The 20,108-nt window shown below is 49.9% G+C and overlaps 2 long non-coding RNA genes across 28 annotated transcripts in view; one reads left to right on the forward strand and one right to left on the reverse strand.

The window, feature by feature from the left end:
- Positions 1-20,108, reverse strand: part of LOC309658226 — a 477,715-nt gene that overhangs the window by 443,932 nt on the left and 13,675 nt on the right. For 11 of the 27 annotated variants that reach the window (XR_014262067.1, XR_014262068.1, XR_014262070.1 and 8 more), the window contains exons 2-3: positions 8,269-8,398; positions 7,773-7,904 (exon numbers count right to left, since the gene is read on the reverse strand). The exons of 1 other annotated variant lie outside the window; for it this stretch is intronic. This is a non-coding gene — a long non-coding RNA (uncharacterized lncRNA). Of the gene's footprint in view, positions 1-3,337; positions 3,992-5,425; positions 5,653-7,772; positions 7,905-8,268; positions 8,399-10,953; positions 11,702-20,108 lie in introns of those variants that run through there. 15 more of the 27 variants (XR_014262109.1, XR_014262110.1, XR_014262111.1 and 12 more) reach the window with 6 other exon arrangements.
- LOC309658259 lies at positions 14,075-18,378 on the forward strand. Its single transcript, XR_014262150.1, has 2 exons — positions 14,075-14,833; positions 18,094-18,378. It is a non-coding gene; the product is annotated as an uncharacterized lncRNA (long non-coding RNA).

Here is a 20,108-nt window from a genome sequence, read left to right on the forward strand (position 1 = left end):
GCCGCAGAGACACTGGCACGCAGCCCTCGGAGTGGGCGGGGCCGGCTGCAGGCAGATGGGGACGCGGTGTGCTCCCGGGAGGCCTCGGGCTGAAGGTGGCCCTCTGAGAGAAGCGGCCCAGCTTGGCCAGGAAGGTTAGAGGCGGGGGAGAGCAGCCTAGGGCGCCCCCTCGGAGCAGTGGGAGTGGGAAGAGGCGCAGGGGCGGAGGGAAGCCGCGACGGGAGGCGAGTGGGCTCTCAGCAGAGGCCAGCTTAGCCCGCGGGAGCTGCCTCGGAGCAGGGGGCGGGAGGGCAGTGCCGCCCCGGGGCTGCCGGGCTTCGCGGATCGCGGCTCTCCGCACACGGCTCGCAGGGCCCTGTGACTCTGTATCCCCTCCCTCACCCCGCCCCCCTCGCGAGGCCGCGCCGCTGGGTGGCCTGTGTGGACGGGCACAACCCCATCGCCCGCCCCTCTCACATCCGCCTCTGCCCACCTGCCTGGCCCTGCGCAGCTTGCGGCCCGGGGGCCTCGAAGGTCCCCGCGCACTCAGCCAGCGGCCTCTGCTGTGTCTGCTGCTGCTGCTGCTGCGTCTGCTGCTGCGGCCGGGAACCCGCGTCCAGACCACGCCGGGCACCTCCAGCACCCCGAGTCCGCGGGAGCGCACGCGGGCCCTGAGGCGGGACTTCCCGCTTGTGGACGGGGGGCTGCAGTGTGTGCGGGCTGGTGGGGGCCGGTGGGGGCCTAGCCTGGCCCTGGGCAGGGGAGGAGGTCCGGAGCATGCAGAGCTAGCGGGGAGGCTCCCTCACACCACCCCTGGATGGCCTCTCCATCACCTATGGATGCCCCTCCCCTTCTCTGTCATCCCCTCCCTGGTGGGAACCCCTCAGCCCAGGCCTCAGCTGCTCCTAGTATAGTCTGTGTGACAGTGTGAGGTGGGGGACCCCCCGGCTGGCCCAGGCCAGGCAATGTGTCCTGCCTGATCCCAAGACCTAAGGAGCCCACCCATTTGCCTTGACCTCCCTCCAGCCACAACGACATGCCCCTGGTCCTGAGGCAGTTTTACCACAATGGGCTCCAGGATGTTAATCTGTGCAATTTCAGCCATGGCCAGACCAGCTTGGACAGGCTGAAAGACGGTCTCGTGGGTGCCCAGGTACCAAAGGGACACACAAGGTGCCACCATGGCTGCTGGGGAATGTGGGGCAGTTTGGGGGCCTCAGAGACCACAGGTGAGTCACACTGGAACTAAGTTACCATAGTGGCCTAGAAAGTGCCATGCCATGGATGCTGGGGGCTACAGGGGTCACAGTGAGCCAACCTGACGGGCATCCAAGTACCACAGAAAAAGCAACGCATTCCATGTGACTTCTGGGCACAGTGAGTGCTGTGCCAGCTGAGGAGGCTATGAGAAGCCCAAGGAGTTCCAAAGCCCAAACCAAGCCCTGGCCTTCCCTCAGTTCTGGTCAGCCTACGTCCCATGCCAGACCCACGAACGGGATGCTGTGCGCCTCACCCTGGAGCAAATTGACCTCATCCGCCTCATGTGTGCCTCCTATTCTGAGCTGGAGCTTGTGACCTCACTTAAAGGTAGACGGGGGACTTGCCTGGTAGTCCAGAGGTAAAGACTCTACGCTTCCACTGCAGGGGGCTCGGGTTTGATCCCCGGTGGGGGAACTAAGAGCCCTCATGCTGCGCGGCACGACCCAGAAAAAAAAAAAAAAAAGGTAAACAGACTGGTGGTGGTAGGTGCCAGGGACTTCAGTAAGCTACCCCTGCCTCTGAAAATGATCATCTGACCTACCTGCCCCCAGCTCGCAACAATACCCGGAAGGTGGCTTGCCTCATTGGTGTGGAGGGCGGCCACTCACTGGACAGTAGCCTCTCCATCCTGCGTACCTTCTATGCGCTGGGTGTGCGCCACGTGACACTCACCCACACCTGCAACACGCCCTGGTGAGCACAGTGCAGATGGTAAGGGCCCAGTGAGGCAGGGATCTGCCCAAGATCACGCTGGGGCCCAAAGCAAGTTTACCCCTGGGATCCGCCCTGAACCTGGGGTGGGGAGGGGAATGGAGGTTCGCAGAACAAGACTGAATCCCCAGAAGGGCCCTCCTACTGCCAGGCACAGCCCAGTTTGGGTCCCTCCTCTTGCACCAGGGAGTTGCAGGTGTAGACGGTTCGACAGAACCTCTTTCTAGGCTCTTGTAGCCAAGTCATGGCCACCAGTCAGACTGCCTCCTGGCCACCCTGCAGGGCACAGAGCTCAGCAAAGGGTATCCACCCCTTCTACAGCAATGTCAGTCGGCTGACCGGCTTGGGCGAGGTAAGGACCCGGGTTCCATACCCTGCCCCACATGAATGTACAGCCCCGCCTGTTCCCTACAGATAAATGCACACAAGGTAAATGCAGCCCTGATGCCCTCTCCCCATCCTGTCCCTGCAGAAGGTGGTGGCAGAAATGAACCGCCTGGGCATGATGGTGGACTTGTCCCATGTCTCGATGCTGTGGCACGGCGAGCCCTAGAAGTGTCACAGGCACCTGTCATCTTCTCCCACTCAGCTGCCCGGGGTGTGTGCAAGAACACTCGGAATGATCCTGATGATATCCTGCAGCTTCTGGTGAGAGACTGCCCTGGCCCTCAAACCTAAAGCAAGAGGTTCAAACCGGGAGCCCTTGAACCTGCGCCTCTTCTCCCTCAATTTCCTCAAACCCCAGGTTAAATATCTTCTGCCCCCAAAACCCACGGTCCACAGCCCCTGAACTCTTGAGCCCTAGGTGGGGGTCTAGGTGGTAAGATACTCCACCAAACCCGGAAACCCAGGGCCAAGACACCACCCAGACCAGGGCTGCGGCTCCTCCATTCACACAAACCCAGAGAGGAGACGACTCTGACCTCAACACCTTCCTCACAGGGGCCGAGAGAGTGAACAGGCAGGTGGCTGTGCTGGGGGCCATGCTGACTGTCCACCGGTCCGCCCCTGCAGAAGAAGAACGGTGGCATCGTGATGGTGCCCTTGTCCGTGCGGGTGCTGCAGTGCAACCCGTTAGCCAACGTGCCTACTGTGGCAGGTGAGCCTCACCCTGGGCTCTCTGAAAACCCTGATTTGGAGCTGAAGCTGGGTCCAAACTTGGGGAGGACTTCAGAAGAGCCCCAGTGGTTTGACCCACCTGTTGGCAATAGGTACAGCTCCCAAAAACCCAATAATGGACGGTACACAGCACCTTGGTGCCACGTGGAACTGGAGCCACGGAATCAAAACTGCGGTACTGATGGGTATCAGGGAGGCTGTCAGACACAGAGCCCGGGTGCTGCCCATCTGTGCCTCTGCAGGGGCTCCTAAAGCGCACTGCCCCTACCTCTGGCCAAGGGACTGGACAGCTCCTTAGGTCTCTGGGGTCTTCATCAGTTGTACTCTTGTTCCTCTCTCATCCTCCACACCCGGGGAAAGGAGCCCCCACAGGTTCTCAAGGAGACTGGGAGGCAGGGTGAATCGTGGGTGGGAAATGGCCCAAACAGGGGGCTCTGGGGTCCACTCCAAATCTGAAGTCCAGTCTAGAGCCAGCTGGGATCACTTCAGATCAAACCTCAGGGCCCTCGAGTTGGTACTCTCGGTGCCAGGCCACGAAGGAACTGGACTGTTTGGCCTACAGGCTGCAAAAAGGGGAATCAACAGAGGCCAGTCATCACCCCCACCCCTGCCCTGGAAGCCCCACACTGCTGACTTCCCATTCTTCAGATCACTTCGACCACATCAGGGCAGTCACTGGATGCAAGTTCATCGGGATTGGCGGAGATTATGACGGGGCTGGCCGGTGAGTGCTTCCCCATGGCTTGTCTCGGGCTGGCTGGGCAGCAGTGGGGCTTTCACAGCCACCGTGCCCACCACACTGTGGTCCTCATAGCCTTGACCATAGCCTCAGGTGTGCTGGCCCAACTGGTATCTCCCCTCTCCCAGGGTCTGCTTCCTGGGCTCTCCTGTCTGTTTGGCCCTACTCTAGGTCATCATATTTGTCTAATCATATTTGTCCACACAGAGCTCATCTGCCCAGCATCTGCGCCCATCCAGTGCCAGCAGACCCACGGCCTCTGAGCAGACTCTTAGCAAGGTCTGGGCTGGGCTGACCATCTTCTCTGCCTGCAGCTGGGTCTGTGCATGCAGGGGGGTCAACCCAGTTCTTAAAAAGCTTTTCTTCTCTTTATAAATGGAGGCAAAAATTGCATTCAGTGAAAGGCATAGATCTTAACAGTACAATTCAATGAGTTTTGACGAATAGTCGAGGCGCTTTTGGGGCCTTCCTTTGAAGGATGAAGAGCAGGAGTGAATCATTTACTCTCTCCAAGTCTCCATTTTCCATATCTGACCAGGGCTGGGGTTCAGTGGACCCTGGACACGTAGGGCTTTGGTTCTGACTCAGGACCAGGGAACAGGTCTGAGGCCCAATAGCTGGCTGGCTGGCGGCCACACAGGTTCCCACAGGGGCTGGAGGACGTGTCCATATAGCCGGTACTGATAGAGGAGTTGCTGAGGCGTGGCTGGAGTGACGAAGAGCTCTGGGGTGTGCTTCGAGGAAATGTGCGGCGGGTCTTCAGACAGGTGGAACAGGTATGCTGGGCTGGGCAAACGAGTAGCTCCGAGCAGGTGGTCTGAGCAGGTGTACGTGGGGGTGCTGTGAGAGGTGCTGCCCGCTGACTGCCGCCTCCAGGTACGGGAGGAGAACGAGGGACAGAGTCCCTTGGAGGATGAGTTCCCAGATGAGCAGCTGGGCAGCTCTTGCCGCTCCGTCCTCCCACGTCTGCATCAGAGAGAGGATCTGGCTCCAGACCAGAAACTAACCAGAGCTGCAGTTCGTGGGAATCCCATTTTGTCACCTAAGTGGTCATTCTCAAAATCTTGCCCCCACATGGGCCCAGGCCTCACAGTTATTGCTGCCTTCCCGGTCCTCATTGTTTGGCTCTGGTGATCCAGTTAATCCTGCCAGATGTCACTTTGGCAGCCACAGATACCCCACAAAGTTTCCTTGCATGCGAGCACAAACATTTCCTATGTATTATTCTCTTCTGATAATTCTTTCAACATATCCCTTCTGGCTTTGTGCAAAGCGATTCTTTGTTTTGTACACGGGGACCACATCTGGGAAAACATCGCCGCACCCTCATAAGTGACAGGGGGAGACCCGAACTGGCCAAGCCATGACAGGAGCTCGCCGCTGCTGAGCTCTACAGATCCCGCCCCTTCCACACAGTTCGCCAGTTCCGCGGCGAGCTCATCTTTCTTGATGTTCTTCCCTTAGGAGACGTGTACAATGCAGCAGGATTCTCAACCCGTTCCCCGTGGTCACTTGTGCTAGATGGAGCTTTGCAGTGTTCTGTGCCGGCCGTGGGCCGCTGGTGGAACACTGTGTGACAACTGCCTGCACAGGACTTCAGGGTTCATGAAATGTCTGTCTTCCCAGCCTGACGCTGCTGAAAACCACGCTTCCCAGAGAAGGAGAGAGATCCAGCTGGTCCACACCTGCATACACATTTGTTGACACGTGCAGATGACAGCAGGCTCTAGCAGGACCCACATCAGCCTAAATTCAAGAGCTCCGGTGCCAGCCCTTGACAGCAGCTGAAGGGGGGTTTACAAGAGACGCAACCTCGAACCATACCCTAGGCTCAATCAGAGGTGCTGTTGGAAGAAAGAGGCCGTTGTGTCACTTTCCCGAAGAGTTTGGCCACGAGAAAAGTCCCCCAGAGCCCAGCACTGTGGGAGAGGCCTCACCCACAGAGCAGGGCAAGTGTCCCAGGCAGGGTGCCCCGCGCCCGGCACCCCGCCAACGCAGCAGGAAGGTGCCCCCCCTACGCCCCAGACAACGGGCGCTCTCCCTTCCTGAATAATTGAGCTTCTCATCCAAAAGAGGTTCTCTTCCCACCCAAACATTAGAGCTTCTAAATATTTCAGGATCCCTGGGTTGTAGAGGGTCACTCGCCGTGCCCTTTGGATAAATGAAGCCAACGTCAGCTGCTTCTGGGCTGGCCTTGAACAAAACCATCAAGATGGAAAATCTCTGCTCCTGCCCTTCCTCCCGTCACCCCCCGTCAAGCCTTTCCTGCTGCGTGCAATGACCCGGCTCTTTTGTGAGCAGGTGAAGAACACCCACGGTGCGTGCAGTTCTGTGGTCCCTGCAGAGAGGAGGTGGGTGCGGGGGACCCTCAACCATGCTGGCCTCTGCTGCCATCCCCAGGGCCCTTGATATGGGCTTCAGCACAGCACAGCCAGCCTCAGGAGGCCTGTGGGACCACTGGGGCCCCGGTGGCGATCCCCTGGATGTTCCTGGGAACGCTCCCACGACTCCAAGGCGAGTTCTGCCAGCACCCAACTCCACCAAGCTGGCACTCCTTACCTTTTCCGGATTCCGTTCGCAGCTCCCTCCTCATACGCATTCTCAAAAGCTTCCAAGAGGGGTGACCCCACTTCTCTGCTACAACTCCACCCTGAAGGCAGCCCCCACCTGACAGCACCGCCCGCCCCCCCGGCAGGGCAGCCCTGAGTAGCTGCCCCTCCACGTGGACTGTCCGTTCCCAGGTCCCACGCCAGCCCGCCGAGGGGTGGAGCCTCCAGGAGAGCCACTGTCCGCTCGCACTGCCCCAGCATCACCACCGCCACTTGCCGCCACTCTGCACTTTCCTCCTGTGTGCTTCCCCACCCCGGTCCCCTGCGTGGGTCCCCCGCTGCGCGTACACAAGCCTGTGCAGAGACAGAGCACAGCCACCAAGTCTGAGCCTCGCCGCTGACGTCTGGGCTTGGAGAGGCTGGAGGAAGCTGCTCCCCAGTCGGCTTCACCGCAGGGTCCTGGTACCCAGTCTGCCTCCAGCAGGGAGGTGATGGGACCCCACGGAAGGATGACCAGAAGCTCTCCCGGCCTGTGGGGTCTGGGGCTGTTCAGCTCTCTAATGCTGGGTCCTTCGGAGATAAAGTCTTCAGTCACCTGCCTGGGCACCCCATCCCCTCTGAAGATACAAACTAAACCTCCTCCAGGGTCTTGGCCTGGAGGGAGGAGCCGCCCAGGGTCAAAGCCCATCCCTCTCTCTTCCCACCTCTAGACCTGTGGGAAGGGCTAAGGCTAAACTCCCGGTGCCTCTTCTCTCAAACCCTCAAATGATAAGAGAAGAGGTATGTCTGTCCACCTTGCAGGGTCCTTACTCCGCCTGCCAGTAGGTGACATGGTCCTGGAGGTGCTTCTTAAACTGCCAGTCTCACTGTCTTAGCCTCAGAGTTACACACGCCCAGGAAGGACCCCGGGTACACGGCGTCCCGTTACTCCCAACTCTACTCCTGAGCGTCAGGGTTAGCTGACAGCAGGGGACAACCCATTTCAGGGATTTCTCATTTCCAAGGGCTCTTGAATGCAGAAAGAGCCCTAAGAGTCAAAGGAATTTGGCTCCAGTGGTGAAGTTACAAGTCATCTGGCAAACACTTACAGCTGGAGGGCCAACTAAGCACCCCCTTAAATCTCACCACACAGACTCTGCTGATCCGGGCTGGCCGGTGTGGTTCTCCTAAGGTTGCTTGTGCTATCGATCATCTTGCTGTACCTCCCAGTTAAAGATACAGCCTTAGGAAGACGGCTGGACGCAGACCATCAGGCAGTCATATTTACCCATTGACCTACCCTCTTCCTCCCTCCTTCCTCCCTCACTTTGGAAGCTTTAGCGAAACACATTTCACTTCCCACTTTACAATGAAATCATTAGCCTCTAAATAATGCACCTTGCATGGATAGGAGGGCAGGCAGTCTGCACACACACCTGTGCTGGTCGCTCTGCCCAGTGAAAGGGAGGAGCAGAGTATTCCCCAAGGGGCTTTCTCGGAGCTTCGGAGGCTGAAATTTGAGGGTTGACGGGGTGTACACGTCAGGAAGTGAAAGAGAGAGACTCCAGCTGCGGGAGAGGAGGGGAGAGACTCTCAGTGGTCTTCCTAGGTAGTGAGCTGTCGGAGCGAGTGGCATTCCTCCCCATCTCGCCCATGAAACTGTAAACACAGCACATGTCTCTGTGTCCTTTTCCTAACAATGAATTATTTTTTAAAATATTTTAACTCCGTGTGTTGTTGTACAGGAGGGTCACTGAGGGATATATTTGAGACTAGGACCCCTAACTCCATGAATAGCAAAGTTAGTATCTGATGCAGCCAGGACGTTGCAAAGCCTCTTGGGACCCCAGGCACCCAGGATCGCTGTGCACGGAAGAGCCAGCTGCCCATTCGCTGCTCATCCCCCTGCAGGCTCCCCTGTCGCTTGCTTACCTGGCCTCCTGTCTGTATGTTCCCTGTTGCAGCTCACGGTGCTTGACTAACTGAGCCCGAAGCATTCAGAGCCTCTTCTGCTGGGTGCTCAGAGCACTGATCCCAAGAGCTGCACCACCAAAACAGGATTCTAAGGGTCGACAAAATGGGAAATCTTGCAGTTTATCCTCTGTCTAAGGACCCACTGTACTTTTTGTTAGTAAAGCCTCTTAGATAACCTTTAAGAAAGACACCTGGGTTTTTTTCCAAACTCACTCAACTTTTCCCATAATGAAATTTTTATTAATATCCTGCAGACTTGTGCTTCACAAAAACACTCAGGAAGTCTTTTCCAGAAGCGTATAGGTCGTGTCTGCAACAGTAGTTCTCGTGCAAATGCAGCAGTGAACTTTGCATGACTGTTTCAAGGATGTTTAATGAAAGCCAAGGGCATGATTCCTAAAATGCAATTCAGTGAAGATAATTATAAATAAACTAATATGGTTCAAGTAATTGGCCTTCTGGTAGACCAGTGAGAGGCATCTGCCTCAGACTGCCTACAGGGGTGGATGGGGCGGGGGACCTTGGATGGTCACTCCTAGAGGGCACTCCTCTCCCAGACTTTGTAAGTACTAAACAGCCCACAATTCGAGGTTAGACTCTCAGAGGGAAATCAAAAGCACTGTTATCTTGCTTTAATAATTGAGGATAGGATCTATATGCTTTGGAGAGGAGAAAAGCAAATGGCAGAGATGCCATCCAAGTAGGAAACTTGGTGAGCTAGTCAGTATTCTCCCCTGAATGGAAGTCTCTATCCTCCTCCAGGACTGAGGCAGGGACGGACTTGCCTGAGGTCATATAGTGAGTTGGTAAGAGGAGAAAGTCACATCCAGTGCCCTGACTCTGTTCAGTGATTACTCACCCTACCAACAACCCAAAGACCTCAGCTCTTCTTGAGTATCTTGAACTGAGTTGTGGGCTTGTAAGGTGCCCAGAAGTTTTGTATGGTTTTGTTTTATTTCTAGTAAGTAGCTGGAAGTCTGAGACCATGGTTGATGCACAACCAGAAGAAAGGGAAGGAAAAGAGGAAAAAGTAGATGAAGTGCGTCCTCCTGAACTCTTGCTATTTTGGTTTCAAACTTCACTTCTCCGTACTCTGCCCATGAAAATACCGATGGTCATGGTGATGGCAGTGGCTGTGATTTACTGAGCACCCACTCTGTACTATGTCCCGTCTTAAGCAGGCTCTCTTGACTCTCATGCTGGTTCTGTCTCATTTTTCTGACTTTTAAACCTTGGAATGTCCCACCCACTCCTCTTCTCCATCCTCACTCACTCCCTTGATGATCTCACGCAGCCCCAAGATTGTTAATGAACTACACACTGATGAGCGTATCCCAGCCCCGGCCTCTCCCGGGGCCCCGGATGCTCACACGCCTCTGTCTACCCATCACCTCCACTTGGGTATCCAAGAGACTACTGCTGCTTAATGCGCCTGAAGCCAAATTCTTGGTTCCTGCACCCCACAACCAAAGGGTTCTCCTTTCACCCAGTTCTCCGTTTCAATATGTGACAACTGCAGTTTACCCATCGTTCAGGACAAAATCTTTTTTTTTATTGCAAAAGTGTTGTTTCTTTTTTCTTAAATTTTTATTGGAGTAGAGTTGATTTACAATGTTGTGTTAGTTTCAGGCTTACAGCAAAGTGAAGCAGTTATACAGATACGTATATCTGCTCTTTCTTAGACTCTTTTCCCGTACAGGCCATTATAGAGTATTGAGTAGAGTTCCCTGTGCTATACAGTAGGTCCTTATTAGTTACCTATTTTATACACAGTAGTGTGTATGTGTCAATCCCAATCTCAGGACAAAATCTCGAGGTGTCTCTTTGTGTCTCACTATTCACCCAACCCACCCCTCATACTAGCTCGTCCTACACGTTCTACCTACAGAATATTTCCAGATTCTGACGGTCACTTATCACCACGACCACTGCTGAAATCCAAGCTCTCTTCCTCTCTCACCTGGAGATGCAGTCACCTCCGACCTGGTCTTTTGGCTTCTCCACTTACAGTGTTGTTGTTGTTTTTATTGGAGTATAATTGCTTTACAATGTTGTGTTAGTTTCTGCTGTACAATGAAGTGAATCAGCTATAGGTATACATATATCCCCTCCCTCTTGGACCTCCCTCCTCCCCCCCATCCCACCCTTCTAGGTGGTCACAGAGCACCGAGCTTACAGTCTTAAAAGCTCCTTTCCACTGAACAACCAGAGTGGTCTTTCTAAAATATACATCAGGTCATTTCTCTGCTCAAGGCCACCAGTTGTTTCCCATCTCACTTAGAGTAACCCTGCCAGGCTGTATGATCCAACCAGCCCCTGCGTGCACACACACACACACACACACACACACCCTCTCTGCCCTCTTCTCCTTGACCCCCACTTTCCCACCCCTCCAGCCACACAGAGCTTCTTCATGCTCCTTGAACTTGCCAAGCACTCTCCCACTCCAGCACCTTTGAACTAGCTCTTTGCCGTACCTGGACATCTATATGGCACCTCATTTTCTTCCAGGTTCTGTTGAAGTATCATCTTATCAAAGATGCCTTCCTTGACTGTCCTTTAAGAAAAGTCATCCCCACATGCATACACTGTCTCCCCTACCCCTCAGCCCGGCTTTATTTTTCTTCTAAGTATCATAACCACCTGACACAGATGTCATTGCCGTTTTCCATCTTCCCATGTTAGACTATTAACATCCGAAGAGGAGAGACTGTTCTGTTTACTGCTTGATTTCCAGCACCTAGAATACGCCAGAGTATGGATTTATCTGTTTATATTATTTGTTAAATCAATGAGTGCAGGTACCGTGATCCAATTTTACAGATGAAGAAACAGAGACTCTTAGAAGCTGATTACCTGCCAAAGACCAGTAAGCGGTAAGTTCAACCAGTAAGTTCATCAGACACTGGAGTCTTTGCCTTGCTGTCCAGTCCCCTGTGGTGCCACCACGTCCATCACATTCACAACAATAAGGCATCTCCTTCTCCCGACCTCTCTTCTGCTGCTTCCGGGAAACAAACTGCTCTCGGGAGGTGTGGTGGGGAAATGCACAAACCAGCAACAGGCAGAGAGAAGTACAGGGTGTGTGCGGTTTTATTGGTGCCACACACCCGGCCTCTTCTGTCTCTTGTAATCGAGTTGCTGAAATGTGTACGGCTGGCCCAGATTCCAGGGCACCTACTCCAGAGGAAAAGCGGGGCTTGCAAAGGAGGCTGGAGATGCCCACAGCCACTTTGCTGAGCCTCATCACACGCACTGCTCAGGCTTCTGGATTAATCATGAGATGTGGAAAAGAGCAGGAAATCTACCTCCGTAACTGCAGCTCAGCTGGGTTCCTTAGGACATTTCCCAGCAGGCAGAGTGATCCCCGCTTTGCCAGTACTGCAGGCCCATCATTAAGCCCAAGATCCGCCAACCCCTCCTGGGAACAGAGTGCCTGACTCGCCCTCCCACCAAGACCTGCCGGGGAAGCCAGTGGACGCCCCTGACCCAGAGCTGCCAACAGATGCCGCCGCCCACCTGGCTGCCACAAGATGGGGCCGGGAGGGACAGGGCAGCTGGCCCCAGTCCGGCTTCCCGCTCACCCTCCCCCGCCCCTCCCCCCCAGCGCTGACTCCCCCCAGCTCCTGTCAAACAGAACCAGCTCTGCTACTTACCAACTGTATCACCTTGGGCACGTTATTTAATCCAAGCCTCGGTTTCTGTGTGTAAAGTGGGGGTCAAGATCACGCTTACCTCCTAGGGTGGCTGTGAGACTGACCGAGATGAGGTCTACATTGCAGCCAGCACAGTGCTTGACCCGTAATGGAGCTGGGTAGGTGGTCGCTGTCATCAACACAGACTCAGAGGGCTGGCAGGGGTATCAGAAACCTTTCAGCCAGTGGGAGGCACTGCCAACTACACCCCTGGTAGGCAGGGAGAGCTGGACCAGTTGCCAGCCAGCCCATCCCTCAGGCTCTGGGGCAACTGCAGGGGTTCCTACCAGCCCCTCCCTCCTTCCTGCATCTGATTCCGATGCCATCAGCAGTCAGTGAGCCCAGAGGGACTCTCCAAAGCTCCCCTGGGTTTCCAGTTTCTAATTTCTACCATGATAACCTACCGTGGGTCCAGAGAAAGACAAACTCTTGGCCACCTGAGGGACAGGGAGGCAAGATACCCAGTCTCGCTGTGGCTGATGGTAGAATGCACGATGGCAACTCAGGTTTCTAAGCTTCCAAAGACAGTGGGGCCAGGCATGTGCCTACCAGCTTGGGTGAGTCTATTGCTACATCTTGGGGAACTGTGTTAGCCGCCTGGCATCCTGTTGGTGACATGACCTGGCTCACAGTGAGAGTGTTAACACACAGCAATCAGCAGACGTTGCCAGTCAAGATGCCTCCCTTACCCCTACCCCCAAGAGCTGGTGAACGTTTATCAGCCCACCACCCAGCAAGACTGTTCTCGCTCCCCACCCCTGCCTTGCTTGCTTGTAACTATTCCCCTCACACTACACGCCCATCTCAAGTGTTCCTGAAATAAACCGCCAGAGACAGGTGATGAGAAGCCACTGGGGATGCGGGCAGGGGGGCTGGCCCCCTGAGCCAGCATTAAGGCTCCGCCTCCCTCCTTTCACTGTCTGTGCTCCTTCTCGGAAGAAAGTTCACCAGCAGGTATTTGGATGCAAAGACTCATCACCAAGATCTTTGCACCAGTGCTCCGAGGTGCATGTGGAGCAAAGAGGCAACCAGAAAAATGACTCAGAGCCCCGGAACTCTGACCTCTAGGGGACCACCTAGGGTCACAGAGACTTGTGGACTCTGCCCAGACCCCATGGAGAGCCTTGTGAGGAAGAGCTTGTGGGGCTGGTGGAAAAGGAGGGCCATCCAGTGTCAGCCAGCATCAGCGAGCTCAGCAGAGACCTCAGCTTCTCTGGGGTCACATCTGCATCGCCCCTTGAGGAAGCTGAAAGGAATCCAGGGCAGCAGCCTTGAGGCTGAGGGAGACGGAGCATCTCTGCCCCCATGCCCTTCACCAAATGGACACTGGCCGTTCTATTCCATCGGGAGCATCGCTGAGCAGCAGCAGCTTCTCCAAGGACCCGGGGGCCCCGGATACTGGGAGTGGCACCGCGGGATCCCCGATGGGCATCCCCCTCCCTCCCCCTCTCTCCCCCACGGAACCCCTTTCCTCCACAGCAGTAGGTTTCTCCCTGAACTTTACCCTTAAGGGAATCTGGTGCATTCTCTCCTACAATATTTATGACCCACATCAATTTTTCATTCATCCCATCACTCAGCTTATCAGGCGAATTTGGAAACTTTCCCTCTGAGTTCTCCTTCTGCTGAGGGTGAGATGGGGACCGGAGTAAAGCCCCAGGGACCTGCTGCACCATCCGCCCCGCCATCCTCCTGCCCAGAGAGCCGGTGTCTGCCACGTTAACTGCCAGCCCGTCCGCCCCTCTTTCTAAGCCGCTCACAATCTGATTACACCTCAACGTCCAACCTTACACCCCACCTCTGGGCCCCTGCCCCCCCACCCCCTTCTCACTGTGACCTGCAAACACAAAGCTTCCCCTCCCTCTCTGGGTGGGGAAAGGGGTTCCTATTGCTTCTGACCCTGTCCTTCCTTTGGTGCATCTGGCCCTGCCTCATCCTCCAAGCCCAGACCAATTCCACATCTTCCCCCAAGCCACGTTTCCCCTCATCTAACCCCCATACCATCTCCTTGCTCATCCCTGTTTCACTTCAGCCAGTAATTAATAACTCAGTATTTAACTGTTCTTTAACTATTCTCTCTGGCTGAAATGTAAGCTCCCTAAAGACAGAGTCTGCACTTTCACACTTCTGTGGCCTGGTTCCCATGGGGCTTACGGTATATAGCACCAGCTACGTAGCAGGTGCTTCATAAATAACTAGATACAGAAATAAATAGCAAAAAATAAAATAACATAATAAAATGATAAATAATAATATAATTATAAATAAACGATTTAATACATAACTTGGTGGAAATCATTTGGACTTTTCTCTAATTTCTACCATGGGTCTTGGTAGAAGACCCATGGTAGAAATTATTATAATTGGGTCTTGTTTTTATCTGGTCTAATCTCAGATGTAATGATGATAATACAGAGATGTTCTTATCTCTGAGAAATACGATAGTATGTTAATTATATTAATAATAATAACGATTGCTCCAATTTATTGAGCCCTTACTCTGTGCTGGAAGCAGCAAAGTGTTTTGCAGGCACTATCTAGCTGACCTTTCAGGTAAGTGTTGTTATAACCCCCATTTCACAGGTGAAACACAGAGAGGTTGTGACTTGTCCAAGGACACACAGCTAATACGCGTTAGAGCAAATGCTCAACAGCTGTAGCTCAGACCAGGGCCCATGCTTAAACGTCGCCTCGTTCCTGCCACAGCTAGTATCCCTGCATCCCTACATCCCTGCGCACAGTCTCCAGGAGGGCAGCCTGAGGTGTGGACAATGCAGTAGCCACCAAAGGCCGGTGCAACCAGCCCAGCAAAAGAGGAGAACCTTCAGGTAAATATGGGGAATGAGCATAAACACTTATATCTGCTCCCGCCTGAAATACCAGAAATGTTACGTAAAGGAATAACAAAAGGGTCGCTCCCCAAAGACAGGGAGAGGAGGGGAAGCCACAGCATCAACACGACACAACAACCAAGACCCAACACGGCCAAAATTAAATAAATAAAATAAATTAAAAAAAAATTATATCAGATACGAAAGTACTTCTATTTAGAGACAGATTCAGCAGTAAGGATACTGACAGCAACAGAGAAAAAACAAAACAAAAAAAACATTAAAAATTAGAGAGTACAAAACAATGAGAAAGACACAGCCCAGGTTCATTTAATACAGGGACAACTAGTCCTTAATACCTTACCTGTCTAGTAGAAATCACTACAATGCAACTTATTTTTACTGTGTATAATGTCACTCTAATTTATCTAGAAAGGATTAAATTGTGTTCAGCATTTTCTTTTTAAGAAGCATGAACTCGTTAAATTTAAAAGTTTTTTAGTTAAAATGTTTATAACATAGAATCCTAAAATAGTTTTCTCCTGATAGTCTGCCTTCCTCTATATGTACAAGCAGTCATATGTGATGATCTGACTGGACCTGTTTAGAAAGAAAAGGCAACTTTGCCCAAGAAGCTACTTTGCATGAACCTGAGATGAGGTGGAAGAAGGAAAATCACTGGACTGACTGAAGCAGAGTGATGATTAGGGATCAATGAAAATAGAACAGTAAACTGAGGGCCATGCATCCTGGCACAGCAAACAGGAGTAAATGAAAGTTTTCAGGAAAATAGTTATGTGGGATGCATATGCAGTCAACTAACCTTTGACCATGGTGCCCAAAACACAAAATGGGGAAAGGATAGTCTATTCAATAACTGGTGTTAGGAAAATTGATACCCACATGCGAAAGAATACCATAGACAAAAATTAACTTGAAATGGATTAAGGACTTAAATGTAAGACCTGAAACCATAAAACTTCTAGAAGAAAACATAGGTGGTAATAAGCTATTTGACATAGGTCTTCGCCATATCTTTCTGGATTTGACACCAAAAGCACAAGCAATAGAAGTAAAAATAAACAAGTAGAACTACATCAAACTAAAAAGTTTCCGCACAGCAAAGGAAACAACCAACAAAATGAAAAGGCAACCTATAGAATGTGAGAAAACATTTGCAAACTACCTATCAGATAAGGGATTAATATCCAAAGCATGCAAAGAACTCATATGCCTCAATAGCAAAATTAAAAAAAAAAATCCAATTAAACAGTGGGCAGAGGACCTGAATAGACAGTTCCCCAAAGAAGACATACAAATGACCAACGGATATATGAAAAGGTGCTCAACATCACTAATCATCAGGGAAATGCAAATCAAAACCACAATGAGATATGACCTCACTACCTATTATAATGTTTATTATGAAAAAAGACAAGAGATAACAAATCTTGGTGAGGATATGAATAAAGGGAACCCTTGTACACTGTTGGTGAGAATGCGAATTGGTGCAGTCACTATGGAAAACAGTATGGTGGTTACTCAAAAAGTTAAACATAGAACTACCGAATGATCCGGCAATCCCACTTCTGGATACATATCCAAAGGAAATGAAATCAGTATCCCAAAGAGATATCTGCATTCCCATGTTCATTGCAGCATTATGACAATAGCCAAGATAAGGAAACCTGTGTCCATCAATGAACGAAGAAAGAATATGTGGTATATATATTCAATGGAATATTATTTAGCTATAAAAAAGAAGGAAATCCTGTCATTTGTGACAACATGAATGAACTCGGAGGGCATTATGTTAAATGGAAAAAGTCAGACTGAGAAAGACAAATGCTACATGGTATCACTTACATGTGCAATCTTTAAAAAAAAAAAAAAAAATTGAACTAACAGAAACAGAATAGAAGGGTCCTTGCCAGGGTCTGGGAGATGAGGGAATCAGGAAAACGTTGGTCAAACGTACAAACTTTCAGTTTTAAGAAGAATATGAATAAGTTCTGAGGATCCAATGTACAACATGGTTACAGTAGTTAATAATACTGTCTTGTATACTTGAAATTTGCTGAAATAGACTTTAAGCATTCTCACCACCAAAAAAAAAAAAAAAACAAACACAAGGGTATGGGGGTAGAGGGGAACTATGTGAGGTGATGAAAATGTTAATTAACTTCATCAGGACAAGTATTTCCCAATGTCTAGGTGTATCAAATCAGTTTGTACACTTTAAATATATACAATTTTATTTGTCAATTATACCTCAAGAAAGCTGGGAAAACAAGAACTAAATAAATATTTAGTAAATGAAAAAAAGTTATGAGGTAGGTGTTTAGGAAATATTAATTCGGAAACACTGTACAGACAGGACTAGAGCAGACAGGTACTGCAAACAAGGAAGTAATCTCTCTCTTCTTCTATGGCAATAAACTAAGAGTACCCATGCCTGACAGCAATTCATCAGCAATCTCCCAAAATTCAGATTCCCAAGAGAAAGAACAAACGAATAGGAGAGAAGAGATGCTACGTATATCCTCAGCCCATAGCTTTATCTGTTTTCAGGCTACAAACCAGTTTCTTACAGTCCCCTGGGAATAGGAACATGAACCTGCAGGAGGATAATGGCTGCTTTAACATCTCTCTCTAAACTCATCAACGATGTGCTAATAGTTCATACATTTAAGCCAGACCCTCGTAACTCATTTTCAGTGGTGCAATTGTCTAATAAATTGTTGGAAACTCTGAAAAATCTTCAGTGTTCCATAAAAATGAAGCCTTTTCACAATCATTGAAACCAGTAATGCAAAACAAATGTATTTCCTTGATAAATTTAGTTTTAAGTTAAGCTTTAATTTATATGCTAAATTTTTTAATTTAGTTCAAGTTTTGGCAGAGACGTGTTTATTTTAATTGTTGGCCTTCAAAACTCTAGCTTAGGAATAAGCATCTGCTTCTTTTCAATTTTCCGCATAAACTGGATAAATTTCTTCAAGTTGCAAATGAGGGGTGAACATACACTGTATTGCTTCTGGAAAGGTTACAAAATTGCAGCACTTTTTGTGAATCCTTTATGAGAGATCTTACAGCATTACCCTTAAATCTTAACTAGGGTTCTTATATGTACTTACATTTAAGCTGTTTTCAAAGAACATAATACATTAGCATCTAGACCTTGTGCCCAAATAGCCCTCTTTGGAGCTCTTGTCGAATACTCTAATACATTTTGAACTCCTCTCACTGCTTTATAGAGATTCACAAAACACATGGATCCTTTCTCTAAGATGAAAAACCTCCCAGAGGAAAAGCACAAACACAGCCTCAGCCCACCTATATTGGAGACCCTGTAACCAATCTGACAAACATACAGTGCGTATTTCTCCAGCTATAGCCTTTGGAAGAAATCAATAAAACTTTCAGAAAATTAAAGTGAGAGCTCTTGAAACACTGTAGGAGGTAACATTCATCCTTTGCAAATACCTTAAGAAAACTGACTTCTGAGAGAATCCAATCCCTATTATAAAATAGTCTTCCTTCACCAGTAATGGCAACACTGGTAAAGGCACTGCTAAGCATGGTTGCACTCATCTGAACCAAGCAGGCATAGAACCTAGGTAACAACGCCCACTGGCTATTAATATGATTGAAGCTATCTGTGAATTGGGACTCAGTTGATATTAAGATGTAAAACCCCTGAAAATCTACAAGAGCATTTTCTTCTGGGGTGTTTTATTTCGTCGGTTTCTTTTTCAGTCTACCTTTTAAGGTATTACCCAATCGCCATGTTATGTATGGTGTCTAGCCATGGTACTGATGTTCATGATTCCATGAAATGGCATCTTTGCTTTACAAAGTATCAGGGTTATAACAGAGAGAGTGGTGAAGGACTAAGAAACATACTTTAATAGAGCCAGTTAACTTGCTGGACACTAACATCCAGTCAGGAGCCTCAAGTAACATCTCTGCCCAAAAGTTTCAATTGCTAAAGAGCAAGGGAATAATACCAAGGCCCAATCACAGAGTAGCAAACACCAGGGGCCTGGGAAAATCCCAAGAGAATAGCTTCAATGGCAGTGATTCTCAAATGTTCAAGGTACACAAGAATCACCTGGTGAATGTGTAAAAGCAGTTTCTGAGGCCGATCCTCTGAGATTTTAATTCAGCAGGTCAGGCGAGGTCCATGAATTTATAGTTCTAACACGGCTGGCGGAACCAGAGCTGCTGCTCTGAGGAACCCACTTTGAGAACCACTGCCCCACCACTATTAAATCAGAGTCGGCAGTCTTCTAAAAGGCAAGGTGATCTGCATGTTCATTAAAGTTTGAGAATCACTGCTTTAGGAAATGAGGCAACAGGTTTGTTTGGTTTTTTCCTTCTTCCTGTGATATCAGGATAGGGAGATGGTGAAAAGAGATGTTTTCAAAAGAATGTAAGTGCTTAAATCACACTCTTTGTCATGAAACAAACCTATCTGGCCACCTTGCTCACCTTCCTCAATGAAGCATCACTCACTCCTTCCTTTATCCATCCTCACTGTACCTTACCTAGGGCTCACGAGGAGACAGAGGTCCCATATGAACTTCAGATCTGCATGTTATAGATTTCCCGGGAAAATCTAGAATTCATATAATTGTCTTTCTAGTCAATATAAATTACACTGGCATTAAACAAAGAATCAAGTTTGAATTACATACGTTTAGAGAACTTTTCATGTAAATAACTTCACAAGAAATTCACAGAAGAATATTTTTTTAGACTGATTGGCAACAGGGCCACGACAAGAGCAAGAAATGTCAACAGAGTGGCCTCCTGTGGTCACCCATGTCTCAGAGATGGAGGAAGGAAAGATAGCCTCTTGACTGATTTGCACTGTATGTAATTTTACATTACATGTAATTACGTGGACTAAACCAAGTGTAACACAGAAGACTAAACATGCTATCATTCCATGTGATGAGCCTCTACAAAGAGGAAAAAACAGAAGAAAAAAACACTTTTTTTTCTACTTTAATTTTGTACCTATATGAGATGATGAATGGTCACTAAACTTACTGTGATAATCATTTCATGATGTATGTAAGTCAAAGTACTACACTATATACCTTAAACTTTTACAGTGCTGTATGTCAATTATATCTCAGTAAAACCGGAAGGAAAAAAAAAAGTGGAAGATGTGAATATATCAAGCCTTGGCAATGGGAAAGGCCTAAGTCCACGTGACTAATCACACCTCCTTCTTGCTGATTCATGCTATTGTAGATTCAGC

This window comes from Balaenoptera physalus, assembly GCF_965194825.1.
Source record: "Balaenoptera physalus genome assembly, chromosome: 3".
NCBI lineage: Eukaryota > Metazoa > Chordata > Mammalia > Artiodactyla > Balaenopteridae > Balaenoptera > Balaenoptera physalus.